The following is a 20881-nucleotide window of genomic DNA, read 5'->3' on the forward strand; positions in this document are numbered from 1 at the left end:
CCTGGAAGCTGTGGAAGAGGGTGAGGTTCTCAATGAATACTTCTCTTCAGTATTCACCAAAGAGAGGGGCCTTCATGACGCTGAGGACAGTGTTGGTAAGGTTAATGTTCTAGAGCATGTAGATATCAAGAGAGAGGATGTGTTGGAGCTGTTAGAAAATATTAGGACAGATAAGTCCCTGGGACCTGAAAGAATATTTCCCCAGGCTGCTTCGCAAGGTGAGGGAAGAGATTGCTGAACCATTGGCTAGGATCTTTGAGTCCTCGTTGTCCACGGGAATAGTACCGGAGGATTGGAGGATGGCAAATGTTGTCCCCTTATTCAAAAAAGGGAATTACAGACCAGTAAGCCTTACGTCTGTGGTGGGCAAGCTGTTGGAAAGGATTCTAAGGGATAGGATCTATGAGCATTTAGAGAATCATGGACTGATTAGGGACAGCCAGCATGGCTTTGTGAAGGGAAGATCATGTCCCACAAGCCTGATAGGGTTCTTTGAGGAGGTGACCAGGAAGATTGATGAGGGTAGTGCAGTAGATGTGGTCTACATGGATTTTAGTAAGGCGTTTGACAAGGTTCCACATGGTAGGCTTCCTCAGAAGGTCAGAGGGCATGGGATCCAGGAAGGCTTGTCCCTGTGGATTCAGAATTGGCTTGCCTGTAGAAAGCAGAGGGTTGTGGTGGAGGGAGTGCATTCAGATTGGAGGGCTGCGACTAGTGGTGTCCCACAAGGATCGGTTCTGGGACCTCTACTTTTCATGATATTTATTAATGACTTGGATGAGGGGGTAGAAGGGTGGGTTAGCAAGTTTGCAGATGACACAAAGGTCAGTGGTGTTGTGGATAGTGTGGAGGACTGTCAAAGCTTGCAGAGGGATATTGATAGGATGCAGAGCTGGGCTGACAAGTGGCAGATGGAGTTCAATCCGGAGAAGTGCAAGGTGGTACACTTTGGAAGGACAAACTCCAAGGCAGAGTACAAGGTTAATGGCAGGATTCTGGGTAGTGTGGAGGAGCAGAGGGATCTGGGGGTTCATATCCACAGATCACTGAAAGTTGCCTCACAGGTAGATAGGGTAGTTAAGAAAGCTTATGGGATGTTAGCTTTCATAAGTCGTGGGATCGAATTTAAGAGCCACGAGGTAATGATGCAGCTCTACAAAAACCGGTTAGAACACACTTGGAGTACTGTGTCCAGTTCTGGTCGCCTCATTATAGGAAGGATGTAGAAGCATTGGAAAGGGTACAGAGGAGATTTACCAGGATGCTGCCTGGATTGGAGAATATGGATTATGAGGAGAGACTAAGGGAGCTAAGGCTTTACTCTTTGGAGAGAAGGAGGATGAGGGGAGACATGACAGAGGTATACAAAATATTAAGAGGAATAGATAGACAGCCAGCACCTCTTTCCCAAGGCACCAATGCTCAATACAAGAGGGCATGGCTTTAAAGTAATGGGTGGGAAGTTCAAGGGAGATATCAGAGGGAGGTTTTTCATCCAGAGAGTGGTTGGTGCACGGAATGCGCTACCTGGGGTAGTGGTGGAGGCAGGTACATTGGTCATGTTCAAGAGATTGTTGGATAAGCATATGGAGTTATTTAGAATAGGGGATATGTGGGAGGAAGGGGTTAGATAGTCTTAGGCGTGGTTAAAGGTCGGCACAACATGGTGGGCCGAAGGGCCCGTATTGTGCTGTATTGTTCTATGGTTCTTCTATGGATATTTTTAAAAGTAAGCAGATGTATTTTCAAGCAAACTGGTCAATGGATATGGCCCAATCCCAGAGAACTCTTTGATAGGTGTTCTTCTGAATTCATTATTTTTAAGTTTACAAAGTGAAAGCATGTGGATCATATTAAAATACAAATTATGCAGCTGTCATTCATAATAACATTTTATTTTTTATATTTAGTGTAACTTTTAAAATGTTTAGGAGATCAGCTAACATACTATACACTGATTATGGATGAATTTGCTAAAAATATTTGGCCTGAAAACATTCAACCTAATGGGAAATGTTTGAACTGACATTATTTTTCAGGTTTACTAAAAAGTTTGACAACTTATAAATTAAGAAACACTGAACTATAATGCCAATGTGCTAACATTATGTTTTCACATATACCAGTGCTTATTCTGTGACAGAAATATATTATGTTTTTGTTGCTTTAGAAATACTTATAATAAATTATCATACATAAATCACAATAATCTTCATGACATTGCATCAAAGCTGTCCAGCACACATTCCCATTAAACAAAGAAATGTAGAAGGGTAAAAATCGCACTCATGCAAGACATTCTCAGCTATGGAAAGCTAAGATCTTAAGATTTGGGGTGCAGCCCTTTTCATTAATTCTTTTTCCCAATGCTTTACAGGGCATGAGAAGTGGATAGGAAAACCAGGAAATAGAGAAAGATGGGGCAAGCAGCACTGTGTATGGGAAAGATATGGAACACTACAGCAAAAAACACCCCATTTTAATGACAGAGGTAACATGTTGTGTGGATACAAGAAGAAATCTCCTCCCAGCATAAACAGTATGTCCAGGATGAGGAAATGCTACAAACAATACTCACAAAATTTAGGAGCATAAATGGAAGTACTCTAATACAGCTCCAAAAATATGGCCATATTGCAGAGAAACTAAATAGCTGAAAGGTGACCCAACAGGCACACTTCAGGGCCTTTTGTGTTGATCTGTACATCTGAAGTTGGATTGCACCATATAAAGTGTGCTCACCATTCATACCAGTACTTCTACTTGGAAAGCAATTAAAATACAAATTAAATCTGAAGTTTTTTTAAACAATGATATCTTAAAAGGGCTTCACATAACAAATTACTCTGATCAAGCCATGATACAGAGTAGCTTCGTTTAAAATTAGAATTGGTGCAGTGTGGTTATGTACCTATCTCTGTGTGAGCCCCTTCAGCTTATAAGATTCCTTAATATGTGAAGAAATTCACCCAGGTTCACTTCTGGTCTGAGAATCAGTGTGCACCCAGACCAGATGGGAGATCCAATATCAGTAACAAAATAGGATATGACATCATTTCAGCAAGTTTGTTGAACTTAGTTGCTTGTAATATTTATGATAATGATGAACCCATCTTATTAAACTACTTTGGGCTGCTTGATTGAAGCAGGCAAGATATCAGGAAGCCAATGAGAAGGAAGATGTGAGAAAAGGAAGGTGCTCAGTGCAGCCATTAGGAATGCTATGGGAATTTGGGAAATAGGAAGATAGGAGAGGGAATAGGTAATTTAGCTCCTCAATCATATCTAACATGTGGCACACCACTGGAGAACATCTGTTCTGTCTTGCAAGGAGATCTTGAGCTTCCAGTTGTCTGTCATTTAGTTCTCCACCCCACTCTGACCTATTGTCTTCATCCTCCTGCAACATCCCAATGAAACCCAGCACAAAAGTCTGCAGAACTGCAGCACATTGCAGCCTTCTGAACTAAACAATTAGTTCAACAATTTCAGATAATTAGCAAATCAAATTTTTGTATGACAAATTTCAGCCATCAGTCCCTCACACCCTGGTAACCTTGGATATCATTCAATATTCATCATAACCTATTGACACCTCCTCCAGACAATCCATTTGTTATTAACTAACATTGTTGCCACCCTCTTTCAGCTGGCTTTATCATAATTTTTATCATGTCACCTCTTCTGCCCTGCATCTTATCACAGATCTTTCCTTTTATTCTCCTAGCCTCTCCCTCTTCTCCCTGTACTTTAAAACTTGTTTTATCTCTAACTTTTGATGAGATGCTATCAGCTAAAACATTAATTCTGTTTCTCTCCTAGATCTAGAATCAATTGCTGTTTACAGAAGAGAGTTTCCAAATTATATGATAAGATATTTATTTATTAGTCACATGGACATCAAAACACACATTGCAATGCGTCTTTGTGCATTACTGAGAATGTGCTGGGGGCAGCCTGCAAGTGTCGCCACTCTTCCAGCGCCAACATAGTATGTCCACAACTCCCAACCTGTACGTCTTTTGGAATCTGAGAGGAAACCGGAGCACTTGGAAGAAACCCACGCAGACTTGGGGAGAACATACAAGCTCCTTACAGACAGCGGCCAGAATTGAACCCGGGTCGCTGGCACTGTAATAGCGTTACGCTAACTGCTACACTACTGTGCTGCCTCTGCTTCACTCAGCATACAGCAGTGTTTCTGAATCTCACTTCTGAAAGGCTTGCCTCCCAATTTATTGATTATATCTTTCTATCCTTGAATCTACCACCAGAAGTGATGATGTCAAGCAGGTTTATGCTTTCTGTTGGTTCACTTATCACTTGCCAGAGACCCAGTTTGGTAGCTATGTCCTTTCAGGTTCTGCCAGTTCAGTCAATAGTGGTGCTACCAAGCCACTCTAGGTGATGTTCATTAAAATTTCCCCACCACGGTATATTTTGCATACTACCTGCTCTTGGCAGTTCTTACAAATGTTGTTCAGTGTACAGAGGAACTAAATTCTTTGTGATCCTATTCATTCATTCTGAATTGGAAACTGGAGAAAGAGCATCAAACACTGCAACTTTAACTAGTTCCTCGTTACTTCCACACTGAAAAGGATGGACTTCAATCTCGGAACAAAGCCCCATGCAAGGTCTGTAATGGAGAAGCCTTCACCAATCCCACCACCCACCATGCTCTTTAACATTCCACATAGGTTTTCTATCGGATCCATCAGTGCATCAAGCAATGCATTGTGCATTCAATTAACCTTCTTTTGCAGGCTGACAAATCAAAACCAGAAAGAATGTACAACTTCACCCTCAGTGGTGTTGGCACCAACTTAGTTCATGGGCAATATTCGGCTAATGCATGTAATAGACTCCAAACCTGAAATGTGTAGGTTACATGAGGACTTGAAAGTACTTAAGGACCAGCAAGTGAAGTTTAACATCATGAAATGTTCCCTTGAGAACAAAATAAAAACCAGCAAGGGATTTTTGTGTTGTGGTTTACTATGGAAATAATGGTGTAATGAGTAGCTTTTACTGTTATAGAACATAGAACACTACAGCACAGTATAGGCCCTTCAGTCCACAATGTTGTGCCGACATTTTATCCTGCTCTAAGATCTATTTAACCATTCCCTCCCACATAGCTCCCCATTTCTCTATCATTCATGTGTCTACGTAAGTGAAAATCAGATGGTAATTTCAATAATCACCAAATTGTGGGTTAAACACAGAAATCAGGAGGCTTTTGTTGCAGATGCTTTGCTCCTCCAGAAGATTTATTGTAATGTTATCTTGATCAGCTTCACCACCGAAATACAAATCTGCATAACGTTGCCATATTTACGTGATATATACTCAGTTCACTTGTGAAAAAAAGAGTGAGGCCTTATTCATTCCTATGCAAAACTTCTGGTAGAGTGACTCATCTTAAATAACATCAAATAATCACCCTCCTATTGACAGTTGGATTTTACAAGTATCCTTTAGATTTTAAATATGGGAGAGAATAAAAAAAGACTTAAGTTTCTGTCAGGTACATTTCTCTTTTAATCCCATTTTTATTTCCTACTCTTTATTTTACTTTCTGTGTTGATTTGACATTGAATTAAATTTGGAATGTTCCAGAATGGAGGGCTAAACAGTGGCTTATTTAGTGTAACTTTCTTGCTATATTGAGGTTCAAGGTATGTATAGATTTCTTATTAGCATAAATGGAAATTCTTAACAATAGCAATGTCATGTCAATCACTTCCAATCAAAATTAAATTACATAGAGAGCTTCCCTTTTCTCCAGATGGCTAGGCCCAGTGCAAAGTTAAACTGTATCCATTCAGGACCTATTTACAGATTTTAAAATACTTTTTAATAACCAAATCATGCTCTTGTGCAGTTTCTGAGAGAATATTTTAGGCAGTCTTAAAAGTGCAGCTGGAAGGTAGTGTGCCATTCTTACTAGGCAGAGATACAGCAAAGGGGCTTCTCTTTCTATTTCTGTCTTTGTATGCATGACCCACATAGAGAAACATTCCTCTGGCTGGAAATATATTCCCCATGATGTTTTAAATAAGACACAATGCAAATTTGCTCTCAGAGAATTACTAAAATCCCAATAAATTGTCCTGTCACAATAAAGCAACTGAGAACCTAACAGAAAGTTCTAAAGAGGAAGATAGTAAGATTCTACTTAATGAAATAAGCATCTTTGTACAGCTAAGTAAAGCCTCCTCTGTGATCTGTACAGTGATCATGATATTCTAATTTAATGACTCTACTTACAGGAACCAAGTTCAGCTTTTCGTGCACATACCTCTGTAACAGATCTTATCCTTGCTCCTAATTGCTCCAACGAGTGTCCCTAATTCTAAAATGACTTTACATCCAATAATATAGTAAAAAATATCCTGCTCATAGTTTTTACCTTTCTGGGTGAAAGCAGACGTTCAGTGAACAGTGGTGATTCTCCGTTGTGTTTCTGCATCTTGCATACCTCAGTAACCCATTTTGCTATTACTTCCTCAGGCTCTGACCTATTACGCAGTAAAAACAAATTACAATTCAACTCAACAATGAAGTACATTGTGTCATGACCATTTTAATGTTTACTGCTAATAAACAAAATTTCAGATTGTGACTTACTGACTTCTAAAATGGCTTTTCAGTAAAAAGAACAGCCAAATATAGATATTGCAGTGGCAAACAAATGCTACACATTGTTTATTCAATGGAATTACTTGCGTAAATTCCATGACCTTTTGCCATGCAAGTTATTGTAAGTTGGTGCCCTCTGAAGAGCAACTGAGGCCTTCGTAGTAGGACTAACAGTGGCGTGTTTCATTAATCAGTCAGACTGAAGTATTAGGAATGAATCGGCCAAGTCTCAACTGAGGGTTGTAAGTTGGAATAGTTAATTCAAAGTGAAACTGGGTCAATAAAATAAAAAGACAGGAAGAAAGTTTGGATTGAGGGGGGTGGGGGGGAGGAGAGGCGGAAAAGAGAGAGGACTTTTTAAACCAAGGGTATCTAAGCTAAATTCGGTAAACCATAACTCTTGGGTTTACTTCCCATAAATAGGAAAATCGAGCCAATTAATACACTTCAATGGGGAGCCAAATGGCAAGATGATGTCTTTGCAAAGCTTTGAGAAAATGGCACAGCTCAGCCAGTTTATATCAATGTTTTTGCATTTAATTGCATACTTGAGTGCCTGAAATTGATGTCTAATTTGTGCATAAATAACATCCAGCTGTTAATCTTGCCTTTACTTTTGCAGTAAATTCCATGGCAATATTCCTTTCCCCTTCAGACTGAACAGATGCTTTGTCTTTTAAACCCCCAATAAAGAATAAAAGTACCTGCAAAGGCATCCATCATTCACCAATGGTATCTCATGTCCATGTCAGTGTAAAGTGCCACAAAGGGCTACTGAATAAAATACTTTGTTCAGAAGCTAGGGTAAGCCTGGGGATCTATCAAAGTGTTTTGCAAGACCAGGTCAATTTGTATCCCACTTAACCTCACCTTGCTACTTACCCACCAATTTCAGACAGGGCAGCAGCAAGACCTGTTAGCTTCAGATGAAGGGGATCTTGAAGACACACTAGGGGGACAGCTGCTGGCAGTAAGAGCAGATAGATCACTGGTGACTCATCACCTACTACATCATACAAATTGCTCCAACAACTTTGCATTAATGCAGCTCGGAACCATACTGCCCAAAAATCCCAAAAATCAATTTGAGTTTTATTAGAAAGGGGCTGGAGAATTACTTTTGCCTGCACTGTGGGAGATTGGTTGACCAGATATTCCTGTTTGGTTGGTGTAATACCTTTCAAGTTATTATGGTAATTATTATTTCCTTTCTTTATTTGTGTGAGACTAAGTCCAAATACATGTAACAGCTAAAAAATTAGATAATGTAGCACTGAGTGTTTCATGTTATGCGACTTAAAATAAATGTTGGACAGAGTGAAATGCAATAATGACCATATCTGGGCTGTTCTGTGTCACTGTAGAAATTTAGCTCGGCATTTCTTAAGTTGAGTTGAGCTTGAACACCTGAAACAGTATCAGTGACAGGCACATAACACATACATCACTCCTTCTACAAAAGGGTTATTGCATAATACCCCACAATTGACCATTATCGAATACTCCCAGGACAATCAGATACCTTGCGAGCACAATGTTGGACTAACTTTCCACAAAGGTAAATCTCATACTTTGCTTCTCTTCTTTGAGCACTAACCAAGTAAAACAATCCCATCCATCCTTTCACCAATCTCCCTTTCTGGCCCCCAACACAGATCTGCTATGAGCCCCTACCCCATGGGGGCTTTACAAGGCATTGGTCAGACCACACTTGGAATATTGTGAGCAATTTTGGGCCCCATATTTAAGGAAAGATGTACTGGCCCTGGAGAGGCCTGGATAGTGTGGGCATGGAGTGGATGTTTCCATTAGTAGGAGAGTCCAAGATCTAAGGACAAAGCTTCAAAATAAAGTGATCTCCCTTTAAAACTGAGATGAGGAGGAATTTCTTCAGCTGGAAGGTGGTGAATCTGTGGAATTCATTGCCACAGAGGGCTGTGGAGGCCAAGTCATTGGGTGTATTTAAGGCAGAGATTGATAGGTTCTTGATTGGTAAGGGGTTAAGGGTTACGGGGAGAAGGCAGGAGAATGGGGTTGAAAAATATCAGCCATGATTGAATGGAGGAGAAGACTCAATGGGCCGAATGGCCTAATTCTGCTCCTATATCTTATGGTCTTACCTACTGAACTCCTCCTGTTGCAATTCCCCAAGTTCCCATCGAAGGCCCAACTATCACTTCAGGGTCAATACCCGAGATGAAAGTTCAGGTAGGTTCATGAAAGTTCAGCCTCTGGTGGGGTCCAACTTTGCAACCTGCCCCTTCAGTTAGGCCTGATCCCCAACCACAATCACTCAGGCTATGATGTCACCACCATCTCCCATCCCCTATCTGGACCCAATCTGAAACGCCTTGAGTGCTGGTGCTACCCAAGTTTGTGATGGTGCATCAACAACCTCGATGGTTATTGCTGTGTCATACAATGGCCATCCAGTCTGTCAATCCTGGCACTTTACTATCTCTAAGTAAATATCTTTTAGCATAGACATGGCAGGGAAGTAAACAATGCTAGCACATTGTTGTTCCTTGGGAGAGATGTAGCCATTGTTTTGTTTTCTAATCTGGACTTCCTTCTACCACGTGCAAAGAAAATCTTGAGATTCCATACCTGGTTTTTCATAGACCTTCCCACTGATAATTTTGGCATAATAATTGATATTGTGAACTCTATCCTCTTAAAGGATTATTCACTTCATGCAGAACAATAGATTTTCATTCCGTTTTCCCACCAAACAACTGAAAACTTCCATGCAAATCATTTTATAACATGGCATGAAAACAAGTCAAAAGACATAAATCAATGCATCTTGTATTTCAGCAAAGAAGCAACCTGTGAAAGAACAACATTTAACCGTCTCATTAAGCCAACAAAACCAAAAATGTAATCCAGTGAAATCAAAGAAAATCCTGGTCCTTCATGCAAGTAAAGTACTGTTCATGCAGGAATATAGATGGGTTAAATGAGGGCACAAAGAGGGAGCAGGACAAATGAAAAAACATTTTCCAAATGGTGAGAAATTTGAGAGTCCTGCAAAGCAGGATAATCTTGGTATCCTAGTGCCCGATTTGCAAATGGCTAGTATGCATATAAAGCAAGTAATTAAGAAAGCTAACAGCATGTTATCAGTTTTTGCTAAAGTAATTGAATACAAAACTAGGGAGTACTGTACAGAGTATTGGTCTCCTTATTTAATAAAGATTGTTAATGCTTTAGAAGCAGTTCAGAAAAGGTTTACCGGACTGATACACTGAATTGACAGGTTGCCAGGCAAGGTTTGTATCTGCTGGAGTTCAGAAGAGTGAGAGGTGACTTGATTGAAACATACAAAGACTTTGATGGGTCTTGACAGGGTGGACATGGATAAGATGTTTCCTTGTGGGGGTATCTAAAACTCGGGGTCAATTTTTAAAACTAACAGATCAGCTATTTAAGCCAGAGGTGGGGCCGAAAATTTTTTCTTTCAGAGTGTCATGAGTCTTTGTAACTCCTTCTCAAAGATCAGTGGAAGCAAAGATAAACATATACTTGATAAGCAACGGGTTGGGGGGGGGTGGTGGTGGAGTTGAAAGGCTGCCATAAGTAGACAGGAATGCAGAGTTGAGGTTACAGTCAGATCAGTTATCTTATTAAATAACAGAGCAGACTTGAAGAGTTGAGTGACCCAATCCTGCCACTAACGTGCAAGTCACTAAGAGAGCTGCAAGCTGTGGCTTTCTACTTTGACTTCTGGACAGCACCCATTTTCCATTATCAGTAATAACGTTTTTGCTTTTTTGTTTCAAGCTGACTTTGTTTGCTAAACATTTTTTGTGACGGGGGGGATAGTGGTTGTAGTGTTTATGTTCTTGAAAATCAAAAAACTGCAGATGCTTCAAATCTGAAATAAAAACAGAAAGGATACATAGCAGGTCAGACAGCATCTGTGGAGAGAGAAACAGTTAATCCTTTATTTAGGTCAATGATCCTTCATCAGAATGAACTTTTTATCATCTTGATTTATCTATTTTATTAAATTAACGGTATGATCCTCTATCGTTCACCTTTTTCCATGGTATATAATATTTACCTCATACATTCTGTACTTTTACAAATATATATTTACATAAGTACAAACCAGTGACTGATTTCCAATCCTTTTCATCACAAAATAGCATACCTACTATTTCATTGGCCTAACATTTTTTAAAATTTTGCCCACAGTTCCACATAATTATCAGTACACTCAGGACTTTGATGCAGGTTTATCCAAACATAGAAGTCTAAAGCTTCATGACAGATTCTTGCCAGCAAACCTCTCCAAACAGAACACAAAACTGCTGGAATTCCCCAGGATTTACTTGTGTTTGCAGGGAAGTTTTTAATTACTCGTGGGTGTTTTATCTGCATTTAGACACAGCATGAGATAGAGGCTCGTTTACAAGACAGGACACTAACTATTTATAAGTATATGTGTCTAAAGTTTTTTTTGAGACTGAATGACTGAAACTATTACATTGTGGAGAAGCAAGCGTATCACATGACTCTGCTGTCCAATTGGATCACACTACAAATATTGAGAAAACAGCATGTTTCATGTTTAAAGATGCATTACAAATGACTTAATTTTGTTCTTAAATGTTTAATGATTTATGAAAATTTGTTATCTTATTTTTATTATTTTTAAACAGTTCTGAATATTAGATTCAGCCAGAAACTGTAAGAAAACTTAACAGCTTTGACAGCAAACTGGGCAAGGCTTTACCATCTGTCACTTGTTCTGACCTGCTCATGTGACCCAATTACATTGCATAAGATCCCACTGATTGAGTCAACAAGGTTTGCATCAAATTAGTTCTTTACAGATATGCATAAAGCATAGATCAGTGGTAGCTGCCCTCCGCTAAAGCTGAGCCATTATGTTTGAAATACTGCTAACATTCAACATTTAACATTAATTGGAAGAACAATCATAATTGTTTCCAATAAATTTAACGTTTTAATTCATTGCTGGATTATTATACTTTTATATTTGATACCCATTTTATGGCTTTAAGCAATTAGTATTAGAAGCAATAAAGCACTTAAAGTTGACGAATTATAATACTCACTGGGTAGCTAGTTCAGAACAGGAAAGAGACAAATGATTTTTGAAACTTGCTGAAGAAGACTGACTTTTGATGTTCCCTTTCAGAAAAAAATGAAGATCTGTTATAAAGGTGTGGACAAAGTTATACGTTAGCTCAATCAGCTTCATTTGATGTATGTTTATTATAGAAAGTAACGTTAAAAAATCTGACTGTTAATATGATACTATACCATGAACTTTTCTAACGCAAATGAACACAATAAAGAAACAAAGATTAATCATCAGGCAAGCCAGTAGTTGGTTAAATTGGTAGAAAGCTTAGATCACCACTTACGGTGATTATCCTAAAAAAAATTGAAACATTGTTTTATTGCTTAGAATTGCCGACAGACTATTTGTAAGGCAAATATTAATAAATAGTGCAAATAATGTTTAAAATCACAGGAAAATTAATTGCCACTGCATGATATGTCATCACATGATATACAAGTATCATAATATGAACACTGGGCTTACATGCTACTAAACACCAAATAAACATTTCTACTTGCCTCTAAACCATTGTCATCATAATGAATGTGTTTTCCCCCTATAGTAACTAAATTGATAACATTTCTTAATGATATGCGAGAGAGAAAGGCAAGTACAGATTCATACAGACTCAGAGATACAAGTCCAGAACCCATCACAAAATAGCAAATTCGTTATTTACAGAGGCCCCAAAGAAAGGATTGTTGCCGGATGGAGAAGGCCCTCCAGCCTTGGCCCTCATCTTCCTTCAGGAATCCACCACATTTCCACATTTCTCCTCCACTCTGGCACCAGATCAAGGAATCCAGTCCACACTTTAAACACTACCACCACTGCACCCCCCCCCCCACCCCTGCCCCCAACCTGGATCATCCCACCAGACCACCACAAATCAAACTCCAACAGCCACAAACTAATTTTACCAAAATCTGCTAAATGGTGGAAGTGAACACTAAGTGGTAGATTGAATTTACGATAATCTGAGAGCACCACACAAGATTTGCCAAACCCTGGGATGGTGCCCCAGGATTCTCAAATCCCAGGATCTACCCCAATATCACCAAAGCACCCAACATGCATGCTTCGATCCAATTAACACACAGGACTGCTCCCTAGCACAATTAAATCCCATTTTCCCTCCCAATATCATGTAGTATGATGGCTCTATTTTAAAACTGCCATGGTTTTGGCACTTTAGCCAGGACTGCATCCACTGATGTCCCCCAGCACTCACCCTGCATGAGTATACAAGGTCACTTGTAGGAACTCTCACTTGCATGAGGCCAGCAGGTTCCTGCTTCATTAGGAATGCATTTCAGCCACCTGCCAGGCCAGAAACATTGGCTCTTTGTATTATCAAATAAGTAACATCAAGCTTCCCCTCTTTCAACCTTTTTGTCAGCAGACCAACACTTAAAGAGTACTTTCCTCCATGATTTAATTCTCAACTATTGTCTGCTTCCCCATTACTCTCTTCCCTCACCCCACCCGAAGCATTCTTGTATCCTTCTCAAGTCTATTAAGCATTTTTTATCCGACTTGCTGTATTGCCCTGGCTTTGATTTTAGACCACAGAGTAAAAGGTCCCACCCCAGTCCCCAAAGTAAGTGGTGTCTTTTTTTGAGGTGGAGCTTCAAACAAGACCACAGGAAACCAAATATATTCAGTTCCCAATGGAATTTTGAGATATTTCACAGGTCCACCACTTAGATTACTAAAATGGCCTTGTATATTTGAGTGCATGATATCTACACTTTCTGTTCCTTCAACCTGTTTACCAACTGGTAGTTTGCCGATTTGGTCTCCTTATCTGAGAAGGGATATTCTTGCGATGGAGGGAGTGCAATTAAGGTTTACTAGAATGGGAGGACTGATATAAGAAGAGAGTTTGGGTTGATTAGGGCTGTATTCACTGGAATGGTGAAGGGGACTCTCATGAAAATCTATAAAATTTTGAAAGGGTTTGACAAACTAGATACAGAGAGAAAGTTCCCAATGCCTGGAGAGTCCAGAACCAGGGACCACTGCTTCAGGATATGGGATATGCCATTTGGAACCAACATCAGGAGAAATCTCTTCACCCAGAGTGTAGTCAACCTGTGGAATTCTCAACCTCAGAAGGCAGGAAAGACCAAGTCACCAAATATATTCAAGGAGGAGGGAGCTTTACTTCTTATTGCAAAGGGATCAAGAGACATGGGGAGAAGGAGTGAACAGGATTGTGAAATGGATGATCAGCCATGAATATGTTGATTGGTAGAGCAGGCACAAAGGGCTGAAAGGCGTACTTTTGTTCTATGTTTCTGCAGCATCATGGCACATACACTCAGCTTTAAAAGTGTTATTAGAAAATTTAATTACATCATCTGTTTTCAATTTTCAAAATTATAAGACAGCATTGTGGAGTTCAAACTCCAAAATCCAGTAATACCGTACAAGCCAAAAGAAATTGACTTGACTTTCTTAAGCTCCAGAAGTACCTCCCTAAACATCTTTGTCCCTTCCACCCTTTCCTTCTTTAAGACAATCCTTGAAACCCATCTCTTCCACCAAGCTATTGGCTATATACTGTAATGTATCTTGTGACTTGGCATTAGTTATTTTTGATAATATTTCTGAAGCAAGTTGCAGCATTATTGCTATGCTACAGGTCCTATATAAATGGTTACTGGCAGAGCCGTACTACAAAGGATAAACACTCTGCTAAAGCATTCTGAACAACAATTACGTAGACCAATTATTTCAAATAATACATTCAGAAGAGTGTTTATTGCGAATATTAAGCCACAAAAGATGACATTTATGTCATCTATTAAACCTTCAGATTGAATCAGCAAACATCTGTCATGGAGCTACCTTGCTGAAATGATTAGCCTCAAACCTCTAAATTCTAAGCAGTCTTCATACTGAACACTGAATAACAAAACAATGAGAATTTCTAAATCATTGTGTTATTTCTGATTGGCTGGGAATGACAGTTGCAAGTGCAAGACACAATCTCAAAGTACTGAGTTCTGTGTCTTAATCTGAAGCAATAAAGGGAGCACACAGCCTTAGTAATTGGTTGAACATTGTGTTGCTAAGCAACCTTTAGAATCTGTCTCAATATTTGTGGGGTCAAAATGTGTTTTTCCTATTTACACAGGCTGGCAATAGTGTGAAGATTGTTTTCCATTATTTGGCCATGGTGAGCACGGAGACTTTCATGGGGCGTAGCCATAGTATTGCAGAGGAATGTTCTAACACTTGTTGAGCAAGGAGCGCAGGTATTTGCATGCAGTCTTCAATCAATCTCACGTTACTAAGAAGGATTCCACTAACCACAGATTGTCCCAGAGTAATCAGGGAACCCATAACATTTACCTCAATTAATAGAAAACTTTCTCTACAATAATTTTGGACTAGAAATTCATCAATGAGCACAGAGGTGCAATAATCCATCTTTGCATGGCATGAAAATTACCATTATCCAAAGACACCAGGTCTTTCTGAATTGACCTTTTGCAAAGGCAAGACATTTTCTTCAGACATTATGCACTGTGCAAAGGTAAAGGGGGTATTACTGGATCTGCAGAGTGGGGGGGGGGCAGAAAATACACGAGATATAGGCTAGGGTGGGCGAGAAGTCTGTGGATGTGTAAGGCAAGGGTCAAATTTTGCAAATCAAGCAGTTGGGAGCACGGTGGCCATCGGTGATGAATGAGGTGGGTGGATGTAGGGGTTTGATCAAGATTTAGAGGTTGGGAGATCATTGGATGGGGTCGAGCAAGGCTTATGAGCTCAGGGTGGTTGGTTCCAGGGTAAAGGGCCTGCAGGAGCACAGACAAATAAATACATTTAAGAGAGTTTTATCTGTCAGATTCCCAAGACTGAGCAGGCATTTAGTTAGAGAGGCCCCCTTTAACCTGTAGCATGCCAAACCAAGAAGCACTAACATAAAAAGTTAAATGATCTGAGAGGGCCCAATGACAAACATACTGCAGAAACCATGGAAACTAACTTTTCCCAGTAACACTCTAAACAACCAAACAAATAGTGCACAGGAAGTGACATTATTTTGTGAGTGTGTGAGAGTATGTGCGGAACAATGATTCAAAACACCAAGTGCCCAAGCCACCAATTTCCAGAGTGACTTGGAATTACATGGAAATCATCACAAAGTTATTCCATTGAGGGAAACCAGATTCATATATGCAACATTGAAAAAAAACACAAATAATGCTGGAAATACTCAGCAGGTCAGGCCACATGTGTGGGAAGAGGAAAAAAGAGCTAATGTTTCAGCTTGAAGGCTCTTCGTCAGAACTGGGAAGGAGACAAAAGATGCTTGTTAAGCTGCAGGGTGATGGGGAAAGGGAATGTCTCTGACAGGGTAAAATCAGGGTGACCACAGTGATAAGCTGTAAACAAGCTTATCGAGTTAATGAATGCATGGGAGCAGTTAGAGGTGAGAACAAAGACAAATGAATGTCGGAGTTGTGAAATGCAGAGCAGGAAGACATATCCAGAGAGTCAGGCTGGGTATGTCCCCCACACCCAGAGAGAAAAAAAAGAGGGGAAAAGCAAATAATCCCAAGCCAATATCACAGATGGACAACTGATACAGACAGAAATCATGTTACCTGAAGTTGTATAATTCAATATACCCAGATGGAAGATGAGGTGCTGTTCCTCAAGCTTGCATTTGGGGCTCATTGTAACAGCGCAGGAGGCCTCAGATTGCTAGGTCAGAGTGGGAGTCAGATGGAGAATTAAAGTGGCACGCAATAGGAAGCTGAGAGGCGCCCCTGCAGACTGAACACAGGTGCTCCACAAAGCAATCACTGAGTCTGCGTTTGGTTTCTCCAGTGTAGAGGAGGCCACATTGTGAACACTAAATGCAGTACACTAGACTGGAAGAAGTGCAATGAATTGCTGTTTCATCTAGAAAGACTGTTTGGGTTCCTGGATGACGTGAAGGAAAGAGGTAAAAGGACAACATTTTTCCAATAGACCTCACTATATTCAATTATGCACAATCTATCAACCTTCTTTTGTGAGATACCCCATCAAATTACTTACCTGAATCCTCTGCTACAGAACTGATTTGCAATTTCACCCTTAAAGGAGCTGGCATCTGAGGTTCCATTTCCTCTGCCCCAGCTGCATGTGGCTCATGGCCAGTGACACACAGAACCAATTTCTAACCTGCACCAAGCACCAAACATTAATATCTGAGCTGGTGTCTGTGAGTGTCAGATCAAGTGACACCATCATCTGCACTTTTGTTGCTCAGCTGCCAACAGGCCAGGCTGGATTTCTTTGCGATCTACAAAGGGGAAGCAGGTTGATAGATCTGTACAACTAAAGGTCTGGTGTATAGGAAGCTCTGCTGGAAAAATTGTCTGCAATGCCAGGAGCATGTGGAGCCTGGCTTCATCCTTGCATTCGCAGAGAACCTCTGCCACTTTGTTACTCCATTAACTAAACTCACACTTCCTGCCAAGAGGATTTTATGTCTTACTGTATGGTTAAATGATTAAAGGGAGCCAGACATGCCTGAATGGATGGTGAAGGCAGATACTCTCATAATATTTAAGTAGGACTTAGATGAACTTTTGAAATGTCATGACAGAGAAGACCATGGGCCAAGTTCTGGAAAATGAAATTAATAAAGATAGATACCTGATGGCTAGCGCGCACATGGTGGGCTGAAGGGCCTATTTCGTTTTTATGACTCTATGACCTGTAAAGACTATGATCACACAATGGATTAATACTTTCATGCAACTTATTTAACCCTTACCAGAACTTCCACTTCATTACAATGTTTGCTTAATTCCAAACATCTTTGCCTCCATCCTGCATCAGCTCAGCTGCTGCCAAAACCCCGACTCCACCTCCTGCTACATTAATACTATTATGGGCCTCCAAAAGACAGCAATCCATCGTATAGTCTGTTGCCACTATACTACCTTATGGTATGTACCCCCCATCAAAAGACCATCTTATTTATAGAACTAAGCTATTCAAGAGATTTTTTCATATTCTAGTGAGCAGTGTACAAAATGCAAGCATCTTGCGAGATGCTTGTCTTGCCATATGAAATGCTGACCATTGACTGACAAGTATGTTCAATGTCATCCAACGGTATGCAAGACAAGTTTTTCACTGTACCTCAGTGCATATGACAATAATAAACCAATTTACCAAAAATTTACCAAGGTTGCCTATTGGAAGAGCTATTCAATAAAGTTACCAATCTTACAACTGGCAATTTAATTGTTCCTTGGTGACTGTGGACTCCAGAGCATCGAAATTCGATGCTGCACTAAAATGGCATTGCAAAGGGCATTTATGCCATTTTAATTTCAAACCACTGGGTGTGATTTTCATGCAAGTATATCATGAGGGTTGACATGCACCAAAGCTAAACAATTCTCTTGCATACGTAATATCAGGAGTTTCATGTAAGAACATAAGAAATAGGAGGAGGAGGAGGCCAACTGGCCCATCGAGCCTGCTCCGCCATTCAATAAGATCATGGCTGATCTGGCCGTGGACTCAGATCCACCTACCTGCCTTTTCCCCATAGCTCTTAATTCCCCTACTGTGTAAAAATCTACTTAACTGTGCCTTAAATATATTTAATGAAGTAGCCTCTAACTGCTTCCCCGGGCAGAGAATTCCACAGATTCACTACTCTCTGGGAAAAGCAGTTTCTCCTCATCTCTGTCCTAAATCTATTCCCCCAAATCTTGAGGCTATGTCCCGTAGTTCTAGCCTCCCCTACCAGTGGAAACAACCTTTCTGCCTCTATCTTATCCATCCCTTTCATAATTTTATATGTTTCTATAAGATCCCCTCCCATTCTTCTGAATTCAAGTGTCTAGTCCCAGGCAACTCAATCTCTCCTCATAGGCTAACCCTTCACCTCTGAATCAACCTGGTGAATCTCCTCTGTACTGCCTCCAAAGCCAGTGTATCTTTTCTCAAGTAAGGAGACCAGAACAGCACACAGTACTCCAGATGTGGCCTCACCAGTACCCTGTACAGTTGCAGCATAACCTCCCTGCCTCTTTCTCCCAAAAAAGTCTTTCCAATGTTCTCTTCTTTCTCCTCTTCCATTTCACAGCATAGGATTCCAACTGAGAACAATCCCTCGGCAAAATAAAAACTCTGAATGGATAAAACTGAAGCCTTCAGAACAGTTTTAAAGCAAGAACACATCAAAATCATCATGATGGCAAAATTCCTCCATGATTCAGACACAAACCGAAATGTCCTCAATGCCCTCTTGAATGCAGTGTCTACCTTTTAGATGCCACTATGCCACTCCTCAACAAAAGAATGCTGGTTTGGAGTGAAAGTTGGGGAGAGAGTGTAGAAATATCAGGTACATCCATCTCCCACCAATGCAACACCCCTAAACCACCATTCACAGGTAGGAAGGCAGATTTTAGGATTCCAGTCAGGCAATAATGCAAATGGTCTAGTTCGTCACTTGACTATTTGGTGGACTTTTGAAGTATAACTCTAACAGAAAATCAGAATAGTTCATCCCAAGGTTCTTGAACTGAAAATAGGTAGGTTTTCAGAAGTTGCTGATATCAAGTAATAGGTTAAAATTTGGACTCTTGACCTCGCAATCTACCTTGTTATGACCTTGCACCTTATTATCTACCTGCAATGCACTTCCCTGTAGCTGTGACACTTTACTCTGTATTCAGTTATTGTTTTACCCTGTACTACCTCAATGCACCGTGTAATTAATTGATCTGTATGAACAGTATGCAAGACAAGTATTTCACTGTACCTTGGTACAAGTGACAACAATAAACCAACCCCAATACCAAAATTTAAAAACAGGGTAAAGTATTGCTTGCAGCTTATGAAAAAATACAAACAACTATGATATGAGAGTAGTAGTCCTGATATAATTCTTTGAAACAGCATCCTGACAATCCAAATAAAAAACTGCAAGTAATGGGAAATATTTTGAAAACAGAGTTAAAAGAATCCACTGAACTAGTCTGGCCAGTGCAAATGTAGCTTGGTTTTGAGACCAAATGTTTAACCATATCAAATTCCACATCAGAAGCAAGAGTAGCAGAACCAGCAAAAGAACCAGTGTCAAATTACATTTTATATTTCATAACTGCATCAGTGGGGAACATGGTGTCCCAGTGGTGGCAGCAAATGGAGTAGAGTTGATCTTGTGTGTGGCAGAACTGATATTGTTTGTGTCAGTTACTATTAGTGTTACATCGGGTGCTGGATGGTTCCTGTTTCTTCCTTCATCCCCTGGGAACAAGGCATCCTAAATTCTTGTATCAATGGTCAATTACAAATTCTAAACAATTCAGATTTTGGATGCCTTGTCATTTTAAAAAAAGTTTCACCTGAGAACGTTCCCCCCCCCAATCTTTTTTGCTTCCTCCAGGAAATAAGAAATTGAAATACAATGCAAGCTTCATAGTACCTACAGTTCATTACATTTGTATGTATATTTAAAAAAATTTAAATATCAGGAAATTACCACAATAATACTAAAATCCATATAACAGCACTGTATAATCAGTATATTTTAAATAGAACAGATACACATTAAATACTACCTAATAATATTCATTCCAAACAATATCAGCAGGCTATAAACCTGGCAGTGACCACCATTGCTCCTTACATGCTTTCCTTTCCATACAGCGTTAATTGAATAGAACACTATTGATTCTGTCATATTTTCTTTTCTCTGTTGCAATAAACAAGTCAGCATATAAAAGGAAAAATATGTTGATAGCTCCTTAGTATCAGATGCTAACGATGCAGTAGTTATAATGGATTAAAACTAGCTCATTAATTATTACCAACCATACCTGACTCTTTTCTTATTACAGGCATTAATAATAACAAACACAATCTAATTTAGCACTAAATGTAATCACTCACTGAATGAAATGTTTTCATTGAATTCAATTATAAAATCGAACAGAAATGTGTGTGGGAATATAATGTTTGCAGAGTTGGTTGAGTATGCTGAAGAAATAGACAGGATATTGCATTACATTACAGGATATGATAGCAAAATTCAAATAAACAGATGTAATTATTCTGCATTTATTTGCACAATTATCCACCAAAAATTATATTTGTAAAGTGTAA

The sequence above is a fragment of the Pristis pectinata genome, chromosome 6 (genome assembly GCF_009764475.1).
Source record: "Pristis pectinata isolate sPriPec2 chromosome 6, sPriPec2.1.pri, whole genome shotgun sequence".
NCBI classification, from domain to species: Eukaryota; Metazoa; Chordata; class Chondrichthyes; order Rhinopristiformes; family Pristidae; genus Pristis; species Pristis pectinata.